General features: G+C 37.8%; 1 long non-coding RNA gene across 1 annotated transcript in view; it reads right to left on the reverse strand.

Moving 5' to 3' along the window:
* The window catches only part of LOC141795593 (uncharacterized), a 104,822-nt gene extending 94,879 nt beyond the window's left edge, over nt 1-9,943 (reverse strand). Inside the window, exon 1 of the long non-coding RNA XR_012598618.1 lies at nt 9,866-9,943. This is a non-coding gene — a long non-coding RNA (uncharacterized LOC141795593). The remainder of the gene's footprint in view (nt 1-9,865) is intronic.
* Nucleotides 9,944-20,227: the final 10,284 nt, after the last annotated feature.

A 20,227-nucleotide genomic window follows, 5' to 3' on the forward strand; every position in this document is an offset into this window, starting at 1 on the left:
ATTTCTGCTTTGAAAACAGCTTTTTTTTGGTTTGGTGTGTATGTGACTTTCAATACTTCCAGTGCCAGCTTTAAGTGGACACTAGAGAAACAGCAGAATTTAGTACTTCACCATTGTCTCATATTCTTAGACCAGAGGTTGCCACTTGGTGTGGACATTACATTTCTGCCTCTCAGACCCATGATACTTACATTTTTAAACTTTGACCTATTAGCCACATTAAGGGAAACTGCCCATGCCATCTTTTGGAGAAATAACAACATTACACACATTTTAGTAAAAAAATAAAATAAAATAAGTACAATAACAATGATGACAAACAACTAATAGAGAACTAATAGCAAAAGTAATCAAACTTACTGTACAATGATCAAGTGAAGTTATTAGGCCTTATTTATCCCAGTTAGCTAAGTAAATTAAAAAATGCACACCATACAAAAGCTCTGGTCTTAAGAGGTTAATACAACAAATATGATTCATCATTTACAACAGAATTACCAAACAGAGTACGTGATTTATTAGAGAAAGGTATCGGCATCACTTCGGCAAAACTTATCATGAAAAAATCTGATTTGTTCAGAAGTTTAAAAAAAATCTGTATTGGGACATCCTTAGGTGTGGGTAGGGATGGATACCAAAGTGAGTACTTTGATAGGTACTGACCGAATTCCATCTGTCGTACTCAGTATTGTAAAATCAAACGGTATCATGTTTCAGTTCCTAAAAGCATCCTAGTGACTGTAAGGGAGTGGAAGAGTAGGCAATTTTCCAAGCTGGACATGAACACAGCATTGCAAGTTACAAGTATATTGAGAAATAAATGTGTTAAGTTGAAACACATTGAGGTATTATTTTTATTTTATCCAAAATTTAGTATTTGTTACCATACAAACACACACAGGAGTACCGAAAATAGCTACAGCCGAGTACCAACACCAGTTGTATTGGTACCGAATCGTATTAAATGTGAGAAGTATCCATCTCTAAGTGTGGGGGCTCAAAGCCCAACTCATTTCCAATATGACTCCTGCTGACGACTAGCTGCAGTACTCGGTATCAGAGAGAGACGAGTGACGTTACAGACTATGTCTGTTTATCATGCAGTCTATAGTGTTGCTCTAAACCCCTAACACTTCTGAAAAAATGTCAAATACAACCCCTAATCTCACAGATTATAACAAAAAGACAGCAGAAATAAAAGGTACAAAAACATTTCAGTTTCGATTTGTTCTTACAATGTGCAACATTTTCCTTCACTTGCAGCTCCTGAACATTGTTATGTTATTACATGTATATTAAAAGCACTACAATTCATTTAGCTTTAGTCCAGTGGATCTTCTGCTTAATTCCCAGTCTACAAAAACATGTCTGATTGCCAGCTGTTTACATATTCAACAATGCACAATAATTTAAACTCAACCAGTCTGTGCAGAACATCATCCAGCCATGAATTAATTAAGGCTTTCTGCTCTGATAAGTACCAGCCAAGACGAGAGGGTGCTGCACCGACTCTTTCAAGAGTGTATAATCGTTAACTCTGCGCTGAGGGGAATTTCACTCAGCCACTCGGTTCTCTCAAGAACGCTTGAGATCCTGGCAAAATATGCAGGCACGTCATGTCTGATCGGGAAGCAGTGGATTGTGAATTTCAGTTTGGGATGTAGTTTGATTGCATTCGACAAAATGTAAAAGGGTTGTTTCAGAGTAACTCTGATTGACTCTGACTTTAATTTATTCATTTCCAGAAATTCAGGGTGTTAAATGAACAAATCCTGATAACTCTTTATGACACTCCTGCACAGTTAGAGCTATAGGATATCTCTGCAGAGAGACGCAGAGACACGGTCATTTCAGGACAAGTGCTGCTGCTCGGTGCACCTTCATTAGCTAATGTAGTTAGGTTCAGTATTTCATTATTTGTAGACGATTTAATGGGATTGGAGGAGGAAAGTCTGTGCTGTCGTCACACGAGGTCTGCAGCAATTATAAAACCTGCTGTTTAGGTTAAAATAATGCTTTGATTAATTTTAGAGATACTTTGAGTTCCTCTCTCAGCAGTGCCTCAATGAGCCGGTCTCTGCTCCTGATTTCTCATTGCGAGGCTTCCTACACGAGCATGTAAACGGTTATTGGCGCCGAAGCTTTGATCATTCCACAAACAATGAACCCAAAAGAGTATCAAGCACACGCCTGAGCTTTTCTCTCCATCTCTCTGTTAATGCGTGTGTGTTTCAGCGTGTGTTGGGGGAGTTGCGACTCAAACAGAAGCCACTTTAATCTCTGTCCTTGAGAGTAATCTTGCCCGTGTGCAAAATGGCTCACTTTATCAACTTGGTGGCAGCCTGCCCTGCCTGGAGTCTGGAGGCAGCAGAAGCAGCAGCAGCGATGCTTCCCTCCTGACAGCTCGGAGAGAGCAAGCAGACGATCACCTTCTCCAGAGGCCTTCTGTGTGCTGAGCAAGGACAAGGAGGAGACTATTTATGTTTTACAACTTATCAAACTCAGATTCATCGCAGCAATGACCTGCATCAATGAAAATCGCTTTAAAGGGGGCATGGTTATTTCTTATTATCTGATGATTGATGAGTGTTAGAGGGGAGGCGGGGCCAGATTTACTTGTTTTGTATCGATCAGTGCGTTACTTTTCTCTTTCTATTACACAGCAAGAACAATTGTCGCAAATTTCACCTGTTGTTGTGTTTCTGGCTACTACCTAATTCCAACACAGTCAGTGTTCGGGTTAAGGTCAATATCCAGTTTCTGAAACATTCGTAATAACCCGTTTACATGTATGAGCAAGTAGGGTTATTCCTGTTTACATGGTACCCCAACCAAAACAGCAAAGCACGGAAAACGTCACAACACAATGCGCGTCATTTCTGCTTCTTCTTCCTGTATGCATAGCAACAGCTGCAACAACAGCACGCTGGAAAATGAACAGTACAGAACAGGAAGAAGTCGCCTCCATTTGCGCTTTGGTGCTGGTACTGACCCACCACCAGTACTTGACACTATTATTTGTCAATTTCTTCAATCATCAAAGGCAAGACCGTAAAGTAATTGCTGTGCCATCCACATCCATGCTACCCGTTTCCATCAGAGCCACCCGGTCACTCTGGATGAAGGTGCGCAGTCAGGACTAGGCCCCAAAAGTGAAGTGTCGTCTTTGGTTTTGCCCTTTTACAGCTGGGACTTCCTGTACTCAAAAGACCAAGATTCCTTGCGGACAGAATATGCACAGAACACAAATTAATGTTCCTTTTGATGGGGACATCCCGATAGGCGCATATATGACAAAATATTCTGGTTAGAAAAGAAGTAACCCAGAGGTGATTTATAAAAAAATAAATAAAAAAAAAAAACAGAATATGAGCTAATTCTGAAGGGTTAATGACTGCATGGAAATGTAGCCACTGAATTATAAATACCCAAAATATGTCACTCGTTTTTTGTTTTTTAACTTTACATCACATTAAAGTCCTCATAGCTTAATGTGCTGTTCATGTACATATGTTTGGTATGGCTCAAAGAGGTAGCGTACATCCAATGATAGAACCTGATTGGTGCATCACGCTAAGCTTAAAAGCAGCCAGTCAGAGGAGAGAAGACTTTTATTGCCCATCCAAGGAAAAAAGCTAACGCTTGGGTTTATCTAAACCTATAGGTAAGACCCTGCCAGTGGATAATTACTGCAAAAATTATGAACCAGCTGGCAACAACCCAAATTGATATGATGAGTAGCTTCTCATTTCTCAAACCAACATTGGAAGACATCGTAGTTGTGGAAAGGATATTTATCAGTTTTAGCTGGGTGGGTTAGCATCAAACAGCTAAGGAGATTGGGGTTAGATCCAGTGTAATAATAATAATAATAATAATAATAATAATAATAATAATAATAATAATAATAATAATTATCATTATTATTATTATTATTATTATTATTATTATTATTATTATTATTATTATTATTATTATTACTATTATTATTATTATACCGGTAATAGCAGGTTTATGTTTCTTCCCTTCAGAACTTTATGGGTATATGAATGTAAAAAAAATAAATAAATAAATAAAAATTTAAAAAAAAAAAAAGAAAAGAAAAAATAAATAAATAAAACAAACAAAAACATAATGCACCCCCCCATAAATAAAAACATAAAAAAAGGAAAAAGTGCATAGAAAGCTGTACACATTTTGTAGCTACACAGCCCAAATACTGAAGTTTCAAAGACAGTGATACTGATGGCATACATTCTAAAATTGGTACCAGAGTTGTGTTTTTTAAGTTGTTTTTTGGGCTTTTTATGTTTTTATTCAGAACGGACAAAACTGTAAATAAAAAGGAAAAAGGATGAGGGAAGATCTATGGGGAAGAGGTTGCAGGATGTGGTCTTACCTGGGCCAACCACCCAGGGCTAACTTCACCAGGTGGCAACCCAACCACAAGGCCGTACTGGTGCACCGCCAGTTCAATTTTAGACGGCCACCCCAGGCCACACCCCTCATTCGCTCATTCAACCAGAAACCACCAAAAACTCCAGCAGTCTAACTCAGACTCTGACTGGGTGCTTGTCAGCACAGCACATTTATCCCTGTGTTCCTTCACCTCACTCTAAACCTGTACTTTCTGCAGATCCCAGGAACCTGCCGGAGGACAAAAACATCTGTTCTCTGTGTTCCTCTGACCATCTGACCACCTCAGCCCCCTGAAACTACCTACAGCAGGATGACTGTGTCTGTGCAGCGTCTGTGTAGGTTCAAGCTGTGTTATATCACAATCATTAGCATTTTTCTCGCTGCAGTGATTTGAATCAGAATCTAATTTCTTTTAATGTTTTCAGAGAGAGAAGATAAATATGTATGTTTCTCCTGGGTTGTATTGAAGTCTACACATCCTTCTGCTTTTATTTTCTCTGTTATCTGCTCATGTGAGACCAAAGCACTGAAATCCAAACAACGCTGTGTTCGTGCCCTTAAAAGTAAAGAATGCATCAATATTGGCCGTTTTGCCTGCAGCCCACGCTAGTCATTAGCCTCTCTGTGTCTTACACTGTTGGGCTAAATTGGGTTAAGGAAAACATGCACACAGCCAGGTTGAGAAACAGTGGAGGGCAGCCTTTAAATCAGGTCATCTCCACGGCAGAGCGTGTGTAAGGTGTGCCTTTGGAGCAGACTGCACTCTGCTGGCCTGTATCCCATAACAACCACCTTCCAAAGGCAGCGGTCAAGAGCTCAGCATGGACACCCCTGTGGTCACCCTTTATAACCTCTTTTTGAGGTTAAAAGAGGGTTTGATCAAGGGATCTGCCACCCCCAACCTCTGGTCCAATGCAAACTGTGCTCCTTCATGTCTGGGGCTCCCGACGGGGCCTTTTTGAAGACTGATCCCAATTACACAGCAGTGAAGCTGCAAAGATGGAATGCAGCTCAATATAGGATCTGAAGATTTTTTTTAATGTGTCTCGATCCCCGCTGCGATTACATCACTGTTTAAACGAAAGCCGGCATTCAAATGTGAGGCAACTTTGAGCCAACCCAATCATTTATCCGCGGAGGAATCTGAGAGTTCCTTTGCAGAAAATGAGAGAAAATCATATCAACCATTTAATCTTTTGCATGACATCAGTTTTGCCTTTATCGAGTAGCGCCCTGAAGCATCGCTGTAATGAAAAGATAACGCTAACAACATGCAACAAATCAGTAAATGTCAGGCTGAATCCCTGGTTCCGTTTAGAAAGCAAACAGGTTGTAGAGACGGTCGAGCTGACATTCATCTGTGTTTGTTTAGCTGAGGCTGATGGTGGCGTTCACAGTTGTGTGTCGTAGCCTCTGGAGAATGGAAGCATGTTTGTGTTGGAGGAACAATCAAGGGACAGTTGGAGGCTTAAACATCTGCTGTGAACAAATCAAAGTCACCGTCACTGCTGCTCAGTGTTTACAATAGCTCTAACGTATGCACACATGCATCTGTTCTCATGTCAGCAACACGTTTAATGACACACTTTTGTGACTTTAAATTCTTCTCACTCCAGTACAGAAGGAGCTCAGCACTGCTGGATCACTTTTATTTCATTCTTAATTAGATTAAAGGTCGGGATTGGCTGGACTTGGTTTTGGCGGGGCGGAAATCCGTCTGAGCGGGAGGAAAATTAACACATGCTCCAGCAAATAAAACATGAGCTCACAGATTTGTCTTTTCCCTGGCTGAAGAGAACGACTGCTGTAACCAAACAGCCGTCAGATGGTGGGCATTTCAGGCATATTGAGCTCAAAGGCACAAAGTCTGAGAAGCATTACAGCCTTAATGACTGACACATATCCAACTCTTCGGCATGTCGAGCTGCAAGAGCTCCCACAATCTGCCCTGTTTGCTGAACGCAGCTCAAAGATCCTTCTGAATTCATGCAGCTTCAAAAAAAATGTGCTACAATGGGGTGCTGATTGTAAAGATGCACACACTACAAATAATTTTCCTCTACATTTAATGTTCAAAATGGGATAAGCAAGAAGTGTTTAAATTTTGGGGGTGATCCGGATCACTGTCTGGATCCAGGATTTTTTTTAAAGATTCTATATCATTGTGAGATAGGGCCAATTTCATCATATGTGTCTATAACTCCACCATAAATGGTCAGATTGCAAAACAATACAAGACAAGGTCACCAGAATTTCTGACAGATGTAAAAGTACGATCCAGATCCTGGCAATATTCTGGGTACTAAGATCCTGAATATGAAATATGTGCTGGGTCGTCATCATTTTCAACACTGTCAGGAAACAAATTATTGTACAAACCTGTACAAACTAACACCAAACTGTAGCAGACAGTCTGCTGAAAGGGAGTATAACATTAAAGTAGGACTAAAGTGTTGCGTGACAATCACAATGTGCTTCGTGAAGGTCTGCGCTCTCTGAGTGCTTTTCTAGTTGTAAACACATTTGTCAAACAAATATAAATGTTGAATGTTTTATCTAAATGTTAAATGTTATACATAAATGTCTTGAGTCTAAATATTTAGCTACATTTGGAACATTAAATTTTCTTTCTAAATATTTGGCTCTGATTACTAAATATTTAGCTAATATAAAAATTCACACTTCTGTCAAACACAGTCAGCTAAATCAGCCGTTAGAGAAGTAATGTGATGAAGAAATGTACCAAGTGCTATGATAGCATTTTTAAAGATCCTGTGGCCGACATCAAAGAAGAAAAGCTTGACATTCTCTAAATCTCGCTTGGCTGGATCGCTTCCTTGGACTTGTCTTTTGGTGTTTCCCACGGGCTGGAGTGTATATTTGCAAATTAGCTAAACATTTGGAAATCATACCTCAATATTTAGAAATCCTGACCTCATATTTAAAAATCTTAGCAAATATTAAAAAATCTTTGCTCAAAATTAAGAAATCTTGACAAAAGATTTCGATATCTTTGCTATAGACTTAGAAATCTTGACTAAATATTTAAAAATATGGAATAAAAAATGGAAATATAAGCAAATACTATGAATACTTTGGTTAAGATTTAGAAATCTTTGCATAAAGTTTAAAAATGTTTGCTTCAGATTGAGAAGTCTTGACTAAATGTTAAGAAATCTTAGCAAGTATTTAGAAAACTTTGGTTAAGATTTTACTATCCTTGCTCTAAATAAAGAAGATTTTGCTTAAGATTTCGTAGTCTTGACTAAATATTTGGTTAAGATTTTAATATCTTGACTATTTACGTAGAAATCTTACCAATCGTTTCAAAATCTATGCTAAAGATTTAGACATCTTGATTAAATATATTTAAAAATCTTTGCTGTAGAAATCTTGACTGAATATTTAAAAAATATTGAATAAAAATTAGAAATATTAGCAAATACTTAGAAATCTTTGCTTAAGATTTGGAAGATTTTGCTTTAAGTTTAGAAGTCTTTGCTTAAGATTTAGAAATCTTTACTATATATTTAGAAAAGTTTGGTTAAGATTTAAAATCTTGACTAAATATTTAGAAATCTTCGCTTAAGGTTTTGAAATCTAAGATAAATATTTTGTCTTAGCTAAATATACAGAAAAATAAGCAAAATATTTACTTAAAAACTGAATGTTTAGAAATGGAGCTAAATACTTGGACATTTATTTAAAATACTTAACATTTAGATAAAACATTGAACATTCATACAAAATATTTATAAATATATATTTTTATTATATTTAATACATTCAATAATAATATATGTATCTAATATTTCTCTTAATCTGTATAAAATAATATATGTAGAGTGGACATGTCCCATGTCCTACTTCACAACAAAGACTGAAACATTATGTCACAGCAGATTACCTGTGATGCATTTTGCCTTTAAAGCAAAGTGAGTGGGGTGTAACAATAGAAGACCTCTATACACCAACCAAACCACTGAACTGGAAACCTGAGACACGCTGCCTCTGAATGCAGAGAAAAAACACCTTGGACTGTGGTGTGAAGTGTTCACTAGTGGAAGCCGTGCACATCTCACACCCTCTGCAGCGTCTGACATTAGCAGATAAAATTACCCTCAGCATCATCTCAGTGTAATTACAGGGAGAAGGACGAGCAGCAGAGTAGAAGCTACATGCTCTGCAAGATAATTTAAACATTGAGCTGTACATTTTCATCTTTGTAGTTGAGAGTGAAGTAGCCATTAAATTGATTTGAGCCTCAAAATACTCATCTATACTGATGCTTTATCAGCGCTGGCACTTTGAGTTCACATCCACAACCACCCGCCCCGCTGCAGAAAAAGAGCTTTAAAGCCAAACCGATTTAGACAACCAGCACCGCTCCCAGCTCGGGGCTTTTCCTCTCACCTCAACACAGACAGAGCATCACAGAGGAACCACGCATGTCACATCGACTTACCACCAGGGAGGTGCAAAATTCACAAAAGAAGGGCAAAAGAGGAGAGTCAATGAACGGGAATGAGAAACACACAAATCGATAGGATGACACTGCCAAACAAAAGGGTTCTCACAGACGTCTGTGCTCTCATGCAACGAGACATGAAGCAAAGAGGACCTGCAGCATCCTACGCCTGATTTAGAAGCTCTGACTTTGTGTGCACGCTCTTTAAAGTCACCTTAAGAGTCACAGATTAGATTATTTTTCTGAAGACTCTGAAATTCTGTGCAAATATCTCTCCAACAGATTCAGTTTCCTGCAAAAACCTTCAAACTGAGAGTTTTATTGATTTAGTACTTTGTATGAAAAGAGGAAAAGCTCAACCCAGAGAGGCGGATCACATGTCCACCTCCTCCTCGGTGAGTTGCTGCTGGAGGGGAGGTGATCATTAGGAAAATAGGAGAGTGGGAGCAGGGTGCTGGCTGAGAGATGGATCACTCTGTTAGGCATGGCAGACAGAGCTGGAGTGAAGGCAGTAAACAGGTCAGACCTGTGGCACCCTTATGGGCATCTCAAACAGAGAGAGCTGCAGTTATTGGTTCACTCCCCCGCTAATAATGATTGATGGCAACTTCAAGTGATAAAAAACAGATAAACTGTCAGTTTTTGAGTCAATATTTTATACTGTTGCTTCACTTTTCATGAGCTGTGGGACTGAATGTTTTTGTCCTGTCAGGGCTGAACACTCTGAAACAACATGTGTCCAATTACTGCAAAAAACAACCCACAACACACACTCCGTCTAAATGTTTGAAACATGGCAGCCTGGCCTTTCCTCCTAGGTGCAAGTTTCACCTAAAACTTCAAAAGAAAGCTACCAAGTTAAAAGCCTAGTTAAAATCAGTGAAGCTTGTCGACAAACATTCCTCACTTTTAGATTTAAAAGAAAAACAGAGAAGATTCAATGCAGACAAAAAAGAAAAGTTAAAAACAAAATCTTACTGTGATGTAGTCTTCTTTAACCCAACTGAAAATCTGACAAAATCCACAAGAACAGGACACAAGTGTCCCAAGAATACCCAGAGACAATGAATACACCAGAGGTAATCAAACACAAGTGTGGCAGCAGACACAGGTGCAACTAATCAGCAAGAGGACACAGAGGAGGAGGCTGACAGGAAGTAGAGGTAGACTGGACACACTGGGCAAAATACTACAAAATAAAACAGTAAACATAATAAACGAAAAAGGTGAAAGAAAAATAAAAACTTTAGGCTGGTAAATCATAACACAAGGTTGTGATTTGTTTAGTCTGAGGTAACGGACCCATCTGCAAAATTAATGAATAATTTAAAAAGTTCTATTGATTTTATCTATACTGTAAAGATGATGTTTACATAATGAAAGATTTACAGTTGACACATTTCAGGTGAAAACACTTTCCTGAAAAATAAAAAAGAATAAAACGAACTAACAAAAGAACAAACAAAAAAAAAAAAACAGAAAAAAAATCAAACAACCCTGAAAACAAAATAAAAGTTAAATAGATAAATAAATAAATAAATAAATAAATAAATAAATAAATAAATAAATAATCTTTAGTGCAGGCTCAAACAAAAAAAACTCTTTAAAAATTACATTAACTGAGAGAAAAAAAACCCAACAAACCATAGACTGGGTTGTGTTCATTTTTAAAGAGCGTATACTGTGATTACAGCGGATACCTGCCATTAGGTAGCACATCACAATCTTGGATATGAAGACTATCAAAAAAAGGCACAAACAGCTCAACTTAAGCTTTTTTCACACAACTAATCCTAGTAAGTTTTCCAATGCCCTGAATGTTTAAACTAAACCACCAAAAAGTTTAAGTTGGATTATAATGCCAATCCAAATCTCTTAAGGATATTTTACTACCTGTATAAGTTATATAGGCTTCCTGCATTTTGCTAGTTTTGCTTTGAGCATTATTTAGTCTTGCAGCAGTGTCTGCTTTGAGCCTAAACTAGTCTTTGAACCCTGGATAGTTTAGTGTGGCTCTCCCAGGCAGAGTAATCCAAGCCACAGTGATCCAAGCTGAAAATACCAGAGCAGATTCTGCTTTGGTAACACCAGGCACAAGAGATAACTGAGTGAAGAGATTCTTTAAGCCGGTCTTTGATATTCTTCAGGATTGTTCTCCAGAGAGGAAGGATAGTGGAACATCTCCATGAAGACTGAAGAACTATGCCCACTTCTTTTTTTTTTAATCACATTTTTGAAATTTGTCATCCTTACCAAGACCTATTTTAACTGTGTTACAGATGTAGAGAAACATTTCTTTGTTAAATTTTGTAAACTTTAAAATCAAGATATTGCATCTTTTATGGTCCTGCCAACATTAGAAGGTCTTTCCTGAAAAAAAACAAATAAATAAAAATAAAATAAATAAAAATAGAATTAATAAAAAACACTTATTTGCATCAAAGATACATTTGTACTTAAACATAAAATAAAATAAAATAAAATAATCAAAATAAAATAAAATAAAATAAAATAAAATTAAAAATTAAATTAAATTAAATAAATAAAAAAAACCTGACATTCCCGTTTATGTCCATCCAAAAGCACTAAACATTTTTATTTATCTTTCCATTTTTTTACTTTTTTTTTTTTTTTTTTTTTTTGGCATTGGTATCAAGTCTTAGTCTTCCAGTGAAAAGTCCCATGTTTGTTTGACCTTTCTACTGCCCCTAATGTCTACTTTTTCCATGGACGTTTTTAAGGATTTTCCATGATGTCACATAACTTTAACACAAGTCTGACTAAAAAGCCTAAAGACCATGTTGAAATACAACACTACAGAGACATTTCTGAAGAATTTGACTCGTGGGCCGCTTGCCAAGCTGTTTTATGACTTGGCAGTTTGACCGTGCTGATATTGAGAGGGCTCTTAAAAAGAAGTGGCAATAGTCGTTATAATTTATGAATAAAACTTTCAAACATGCAGGGTCAGTTGTTCTTCCTTTGTGTCTTCACACCGTTGCCCCAGTGTATCCAGGGACCAGTGCTCCTTGTAAATCAAGGTTTGTTTGAAAAACTCCCCCAAACTCCTTCATCCTCAGGGTCTGCTCTGGAGGTGATACAGTTATATATGCGGTGCACAACATCCTCCTGCCAGTGGTCTGTTGAATCACAATGACATTTTTGAATATGGTAAATGCTTTGTGTCAGTTATAGCCCATAGGAAGCATTTCCACATGTACTCAGTCTGTATAATGTGATTATTCACTGCTGCATGATGTCTGGGTTTAATATCCGGAGTGGTATGAAGGACTGCTGAGAGGCTTTTGAATGTTCATATGTATTTTTCTCACACAGGTATACGTCTGTCAGACTGGCCCTGATGTGAAGATCTCCACTGTATGGCAGTGAAAGATGGAGCCGTAAGCCGGAAACATCCTTCAGTCAGAATAAAAAGAGGCTCTCGTATCATATGTGGTGAATTTTTGACAAAAGAAAGATGGAACTGCAGGTTTGATCACCGTGAAGCAAAGCCTCCAGCCACACCACAGAAACTTCTTCTACTTCTTCTTCTTCTTCTGCGATAGCTAACAATGTATTGTTTTCTCTCTGTCTGGCACACCTTTCTGATGTTCCTGAAATGTTTATTTCTCTCCTTTTTATGTTCTTTGTTTTACCTTGAGCAGCTGTAATGAGTGAGTCACTCCCCGGCTGTCTGAGAAAAACGCCACCCTCTGAGTCAGCAGCTGAAATTTCATTTTAACACCTATAGTAGGCTTTCAAATCAGTTGATATTGCCCTAAACATATAGAAAAATAATCTGAAGACTTCACAAATGTAGTGCAGAATATATTCCCTGAGAACAATACACTCAAATTGTCATGTAAATGCTCTGTGTCTCTGATTGAATATTCTGCACATGGATTTGTCTGCTGGTGCTCTACAGTGGGAGTGAATTGTGATGCTCGGACATTGTCAGTAATTTAATTTATATCCAATCAGCCACAAAGAGAGAGTCATCTGAATAACCACGTTAGCGCCAGCATGTTTCAACAATGATACATGAGTTGCTGGATTACCTGTTGATATAACATTTGGAGATGCAACTTGGTATTATCCTGTCTTCTTAACTCTTCTTAATCAAGCATCTGTAATGGAGGTGGCCATAGATGCTGCAAAAAACAAACAAACAAACAAACAAACAAACAAACAAACAATGATATAAGATGAAATAAAAAAATAAAAAAATAAAATGAATAGATAAATAAATAAATAAATACCAAAAACCTAAACTTAAAAAAGAGAAATATATAAATAAATAAATAAATAACTCTAAAAATTTAAGAATGAAATAAAATAAGATGAAATAAAATAATTTAAAACTAGAAGTATCTGAACACAGCTTTTTAAATCAAATCTGGCCTTTTAAGGCTTTCATATTGACTAATACTAAAATAAAAAAACAACAAGACATCAACAACAACAAACAACAAAAAAACTAAGAAGTAAATAAATGAAAAATAAATAAATGAATAAAAAATCATTAATAAATACTTACTTAAAAACTGAGCTTAAAAAAAAACAACAACAAAAAAGAATAAATAAATAAATAAAACCCTAAAAAAAATTGAATAAAAATAAAATAATTGAAAACTAGAATTATCCGAACACAGCTTTTTAAATCAAATCTTGCCTTATAAGGCTGTTATATTGACAAAAATACTTAAAATCTAAAAAAAAACACAAAACCTCCCCCAAAAAACTAAGAAGTAAATAAATAAATAATCAAATGAACAAATAAACAAATACATAAATAAAAACTAACTCAAAAAACTGAACATAAAAAACTATAAATAAGCTCAATAAATAAATAAATAAATAAATAAATAAATAAATAAATAAATAAATAAATAAATAAATAAAAAAAACCTAAAAATTTAAAAAATAAAAAATGAAATACAATAAAATTGAATGAAACTAAATTTAAAAAATTAAAAACTAGAAGTATCCAAACATAGCTTTTTAAATCAAATTTGACCTTTATTGTTGAAAAAAATGAAGAGGGATTGGAGCAATTTTGGTATAACCATCAGGATTACCCAGACAGAAGCAGAGTGCTGGAATCAGGCTGGGTTATAAGAATAATATTTCGGATTGAAATGTCTTTTCTTGTGTTTTGCCCTTGATTTTTTGCAGCTAAATATTTGAGCATGTGGTTAGTACAGGAAGCCCAAAAAGCCAAGAACAACAGAATATCAGCTGCTTTTAACACCAGCCCCATCAGCTGACAACCCAGCTGATTGGATGTTCAGATGTGCAAATGGGTTTTCACTTTTAACTGATGTAGCCTGCTGATTCTTTCTGCTTCCCTTGCAAGCCATTTTTGAACCAAGCACCACCACAGTCCCTCCTGTGTCACATGTTCTGTCACTGATGACCATCTTTGCCACTGCTCTCGCTGCTTTGCCTTTACATGCAGGCAGATATCAAAGATGGGTGGTGTGCTCTCCCCACAGAAAGTTTTGGCATTCCACTTTGCATCTGGAAGAACAGGAGGTTCTCACAACTGGCCAATACTGCAAATATAGGTAAGTTTTTATTTGAAAAAGAAGAGCTGACAGGATTTCTTGTGATCTTGGAGAGCAAAACGGTGGATTCTCAAATCCAAAGACAGGATAAAGTTGTGACGTGTCCCTGCTGGTTTGGGAATGCAAGTATTCTCAACGGGATAATGTTTATCATGTAGAAACACATTAGTTGATACAGTTTTATTAAAAGTGCATTTCATTAAGGAGTTATAGCTGTGCAGAGACTGACAGCGTGCCTCGGGTAGCTGCAGAAACAAATATTTAACTTACAAAATGGGAAAAAATAAAGGCTGTATTGATTTCTGTTCATGAGGTGCCCCAGCTTGGATGATTCTCAAACCAGTTGGCACACAGTCCGCTCCTCATCGGCTGTCAGAGCCACAGAGTTTCCTTTGTCTGCTTATTTCCTCTGGCATGTGAGCAGATACACTAAGTATTCTTACATTTCTACTCGCACAGCTCCATGTGGCAGAACATGCCTAATTTACTCCTGACTCCAGTGTACAGGAGTGTGAAGGGGCTTTGGGAGATGGTGTCCTCACACTCCACAGAAAGAGGAAGATTAGAGGTAATCAGCTCCTCCCACTGTTTTCTCTTTGCTCCTCAAAGCACTTTGTTGTTTACAGAGAGGAGCGATCTATCAAAGCTTGGGAAGATGACGTGTGGGAGAAAGCAGCACCGATACACTAAGACTTTCCCATCCAGTGTAGATTGAAATGATTGAGAAATGATTTTTGTTTGATATCTGACTGAAAACAAATGGAAAATGAAGATTTAAACTTGTGCACAGTGTTTCAGCTTGAGAAAATAATTAAGTTTTTGCATGTAAAGCCCTTACATAGGAGGATAGATACTGTGGTACTGTACCCGCAATTGCAGTTTCTTGGTTTCTGTACCCTAAGTATTGATAATTGCTTACTTTTGCATCAGCTTTAATGCATCCGGAAATAATGTTTATCATTTCAGATGGAGTGACCTGCATTAATAACCCCACACCCAAAAACCTAACAATCTGAGGGCAACGCTTCAAGAAGACAGAAATGGCTTGGTAGACAATAAGTCGACTTGTGAACAGCATGAAACATTGTCACTTTCGAGCAGTTATTGATCTTTAAAGGTAGCGTCTGCAGGAGTTTTCGTCACTTGTTAGTGAACACAACGTTCAAACTGGGCTCCTCCTCCTTGGCTCAGTGCCAGCTGCAGCGCACACCCACTACCTCCGACTGTGACTACGTTAACACACTCACTAGCCCAGCAACCACCTGTAGCATCATGTTTCTACATGAGAAAGACTCGGGGAGCCGTGCATCTGTCTTGGCATGTTAGCACAAGCTAATCACAGGTATCTAGCTAACTTTAGCTAAAAGCTAACTCTCATCACTCTTCTTCCTGTGCTGCTGTCCAAGAGTAAGTGAAAGTCATGTCAAGCTTCACCCTCCTTTAGTAAAAAGCTTCACCTGTTTGATGTTTTGTTTCACATTGGTTGTGTTTTTCTTTCTCCATGCTACGTCCACTAAGGGAGCTGCTCAGGTTAGCTTCATCCACTTGCTATTATCAACACACAAAGTCACTTGTGCACTAAGTGCTGTGATTCACTGATGTGACCACGCTTAAGTTGTTTGCACACCAGGTCTGTTTTTTTCAGATGCGTTTGTCATGCACAGATACCTTGCACACTGAATCTGATACGTTTATTTTGTAGTAATTGCGAAAAAAATTGGAATCATCAAGCAATTGATCCCGAGCAGCACCTGTCAACATGTTTGAGGTAACACATAGACACAAGTCTTCATTCATCGTCTAAACATCACCCAAAACGTGTAGAATTTTTCTTTTTTAGAAAATGTGAGAATGTGATGTTGCAAGTAGCTACAGTGTCTCTGAGTCAAACTACACAGGAAATGAGCTGGGCGGATGCAAAAAAAATAAAAAGCCAAAGGGAGGGGGTTGAGGCAGACAGAGACACTGATACACATGTATAGAGTCCCATAGGAGACTCTTGAGCAGGACTATTCCTGTACAAGTTTTAATCTTTAGGAAAGTCCTTTAGACCTTACCTTTAACACACACATGAGAAGTACTGAGACATTTATGTGTTTTGTTTGGTCGTACCCTCCTCTTTTGCTAGCTTTTGTTTTAATAAACTGAGATAAAGAAACTACCATTGCACACTTCTTCTTAAGTGCCCTACTTTCATGATATAATATCAGTATCTGACAGGAATGGCTCTGTTTTCCTTATTCCTAGACCTGCTCTGTGCTGTGACACGACAGTAAAGGCATCAAAGTGATAAAAGGAAGAAAGTAAAACTCCCACAGAGAAGGTACCAGATGTATGCAATGTCAGCCAGAGAGGTCAGGACTGAAAGACATCCACAGTCCAACTGATTTGCACACTGAAGCCAGGTCTGTGTTTATGCATAAATGTGTATTTTCCACTTTAACTCTTTTGAATCCCTCCATGAAGAAGTTCAATCTGTGCTTCCTCTTTTACAAGTCTTATTTTACACAAGTATCTGTGCCTTTACTTGTATCCGTGTGCCCACCTCTGAGCATTGCACAGAGACCTGAATCCTGAATAAACAGACTTTAAGAGTTTCTAACAGCAGACCCAGACCTAAAGAGTGTTGCACTGCATATTAAAACAGCTCCAACAGTTAATTCAGGGATATGACTCTGGAGCAGGTGTGGAAAAGGACACATTTGCAAGTCAGCCAGTGTTTAACCACAGCCCCCTGCATGCATTAAGAGTATTGATTCAGGTAAAATAAACAGGTATCTAAGTTCAATTACGCAATCAATTCCTGGAGCCTCTTGATGTTGTTTCATCAGCACGCGCTCTCAGCAGAAGGAAACTGAAGCTCATTAGCACAGATGATCTGTAATTGATGTCTGAAGCGATACCAAAACATTAGTTAATATTCCAAATCAAGCACCCTGTAGCAGAAGCAGCAGACGCAGGAGCACAAACAAATATGTCTCCTCTGATGTTTGGGAGGTTTGGGGATTCCTCTTCAGGAACAAACTGATGCCAGTTTCATGTGAAGTCTAAGGAAAGGTGTTGTTTACAACCGCAGTGAACTTCAACTTCTGAGTTACCCATCAGGAAGCATAAATCACAGTCTGTGTGTGAGGGTGTAGCTTTATGGAGAGGCAGGGCCATGCCAGCCCTAATTATTTCACATTTGTCGGCCTTAATTAACTCTATCAAGCACCTTTCACAATCACACCGCTTCCACCGAGCAGGCAGAGCAGCTCTGCAGCCTGCTCGCTGTCTGGATCTGCATCACGTTCTTTCACACTTTCTCTGACTTGCTGCTCACTTTCGCTTGTTAAAGTTGTCCAAACACATTTGCTGGCTTCTGAGGTCGGTCATTACAGATTCAGTGTAAACGTCAAGATTGCCAAAACTGGATAAAAATAATGTGGCGGCTACACTAGTTTGGAGATGCGTTACAAACACGGGTTCATTAAGATGCTTTCAACACACAGAGGCCACAGACGTGTTTGTATGAGAAACGTTTGAGTTTAAAGTTACAAATAAGTCCTTCTGTTTATGGCTGCTGTGTGAGTCTAAATAACAGCTCACTAAACAACATACTCTCAAAAACATCAACTTCATACAAAACTCTTTTACCAAAAAACAGCAACTCTCTTCTTTTCCTAGGAGTCTAATTTCTGGTAACTTAAGATTTACCTTCTGTTTCATTTTTAATTCGTTCCCTGTCAATATTAATAAAAATATTGTCCTACAATCTTCCTTTTGTTGTTTATATGCGATCCATGTCTTGTGTTTTATTCCTTGTTTGTATTTAAACTTGCATTTTTTTCTGTTTAGTCAATAGTTTTAAAAGTTTTTTTGATTATTATTTTTTAAATTTTCATTTATTTATTTATTTTCTAGCGAGAAGGTCCAGGAACTTAAATTTCATGGTTAAATATTGGGGCTGCAGGATGATATGCTATTCTCCCGATTCAATTTTTTGGGGTGCCAATTCAATGCGAATTGCGATTCTTTGGTATTTCCAATTTTTGAGAGGTTTTTTTTTGCCTTTAAGACCTGACAAAGTGACAAAGTTGAATGATGATGATGATGATGATGTCTACAGACTTTACCAGGAGCCGTATTTCCCCCAGTCAGTTTTTATGTTTAATTTAGGGATCAAACATCTCAATTTTTTTTTAACCAAAGGGTTTTGAAATAAAATAAAATAAAATAAAATAGAATTTAAATAAATAAATAAATAAATAAATAAATAAATAAAATTAAATAAAAAAAATCACATTTTAAAATCAATAAACAAAAATCCTGATAATATGAAAGCAGTTCAGTCCAGTTCCTTTCGGTACAGCATATATTTTGTGGTGTTTCCACTCACTAATCCCAGACAAATCGCCAAATAGCCAATCTGTACCATCCCACTTTTTAGGACCCTTCCCTTGGGGTACCAGACACACCACTCCAACTCCAGAAGGTGGAGCTACAACACTGCAGCCTGTTGATTGGTCAAAAAATCACTTCCAATCACAAAGAAGATGAACTGCGGGATGTCTTTCATTGTTGCTCTTTGTTTACTGTGTTGTCTTCCTTCTGGGCTGCTATGGCGTCATGCTCTTATGTAGCTGACAGGGCAATCGCATCTGGCTTACGGTTCACGGTTGGCTGTGGAAGCGCAAACAGGATCAGGCTTTACTGATCCAACCTGTCCCAAACTGTACTGATCCAAACCAACCTCTTGGTGGAAACGGGGCTATAGTTGATGTGACCCATTGTACGTCTGTTTGTTCTGAATATGCCAAAAAAAAGTAGATTATACAAATCAGGTCATTAACATATGAAGAAAAAAAAAGGAAGTTATTGCAGCACACCACCCCACCAGTAGAGGGTAATAAGACAACTACAGAGGCAATTCACCAGACACATGTCACTCACTGACTGAACGTACTGAACAGGAGCTCCACCTCTGAGTCTCTCCTCCTCTCAGTCAGACAGTCAGTGAGTGATCTGCGACTGAAGGTAACACACAGAACAGTCAGGGAAATATATGTGTTTCAGCAGCTTTCAGTTTGCAAACTGTATGAGTACTAAACGATTCGGTTAACAAATCTTTTAAACTGAACTGATTCTACTGATTCAGTAAATTGAAATGGACTGCTTTCCCATCACTTGTTATTGAGGTGTGTTCAACATTTTGGGGATTTTATTCAAGGACATTTCGGTCAGACTTTATTTTTCCTTATAAACTTTTGTGACATATTTGTCAATCTGTTGTAGGGTTTTGCATTTATTTTCCTCTAAAGTCATGAAAAATGTATCATGACTGGTCAAAACCATTAACGATCTGTTTCCAGATTCCCTTGCATAGCTGAAATGAAAATTAAAGATTTATGGGTGAATGCCTCAAACTCTGCTCAATGAGTATTATTAGAAAGGGAATCAGTCAAAATTCTGGATGCGTGTGATAGTTGCAGGAGTTTGACAGCGTAGGGGGCCGTCAGAGCCGCGCTGAGGGCATCGCCCGAGGCTCACAGGAGGCAACTCTGACCGACTCCTCTTTCTGCTTTCATGTCCCTCTCACTGCAGCCCACGTCACTGACACAGACATCTCTGTCCTCCCTCTGACGGCGGGGTGAGGCTCTGAAAGGAGCATCTCTGCTCTGAGGTGCTGATGGAAATTCATGTAATAACTTTATTAACAGCCTGAAAGGAAGCGGCTCCTTTGTGGTGAGGTAATTTAAAAATTTAAATGTTTTATATTAAAGGCTTCTGCGCA

Source organism: Halichoeres trimaculatus, unplaced genomic scaffold, assembly GCF_033239565.1.
Source record: "Halichoeres trimaculatus isolate MK-OKI-2021-1 unplaced genomic scaffold, fHalTri1.1 fHalTri1_scaffold_8, whole genome shotgun sequence".
Taxonomy (NCBI): Eukaryota; Metazoa; Chordata; class Actinopteri; order Labriformes; family Labridae; genus Halichoeres; species Halichoeres trimaculatus.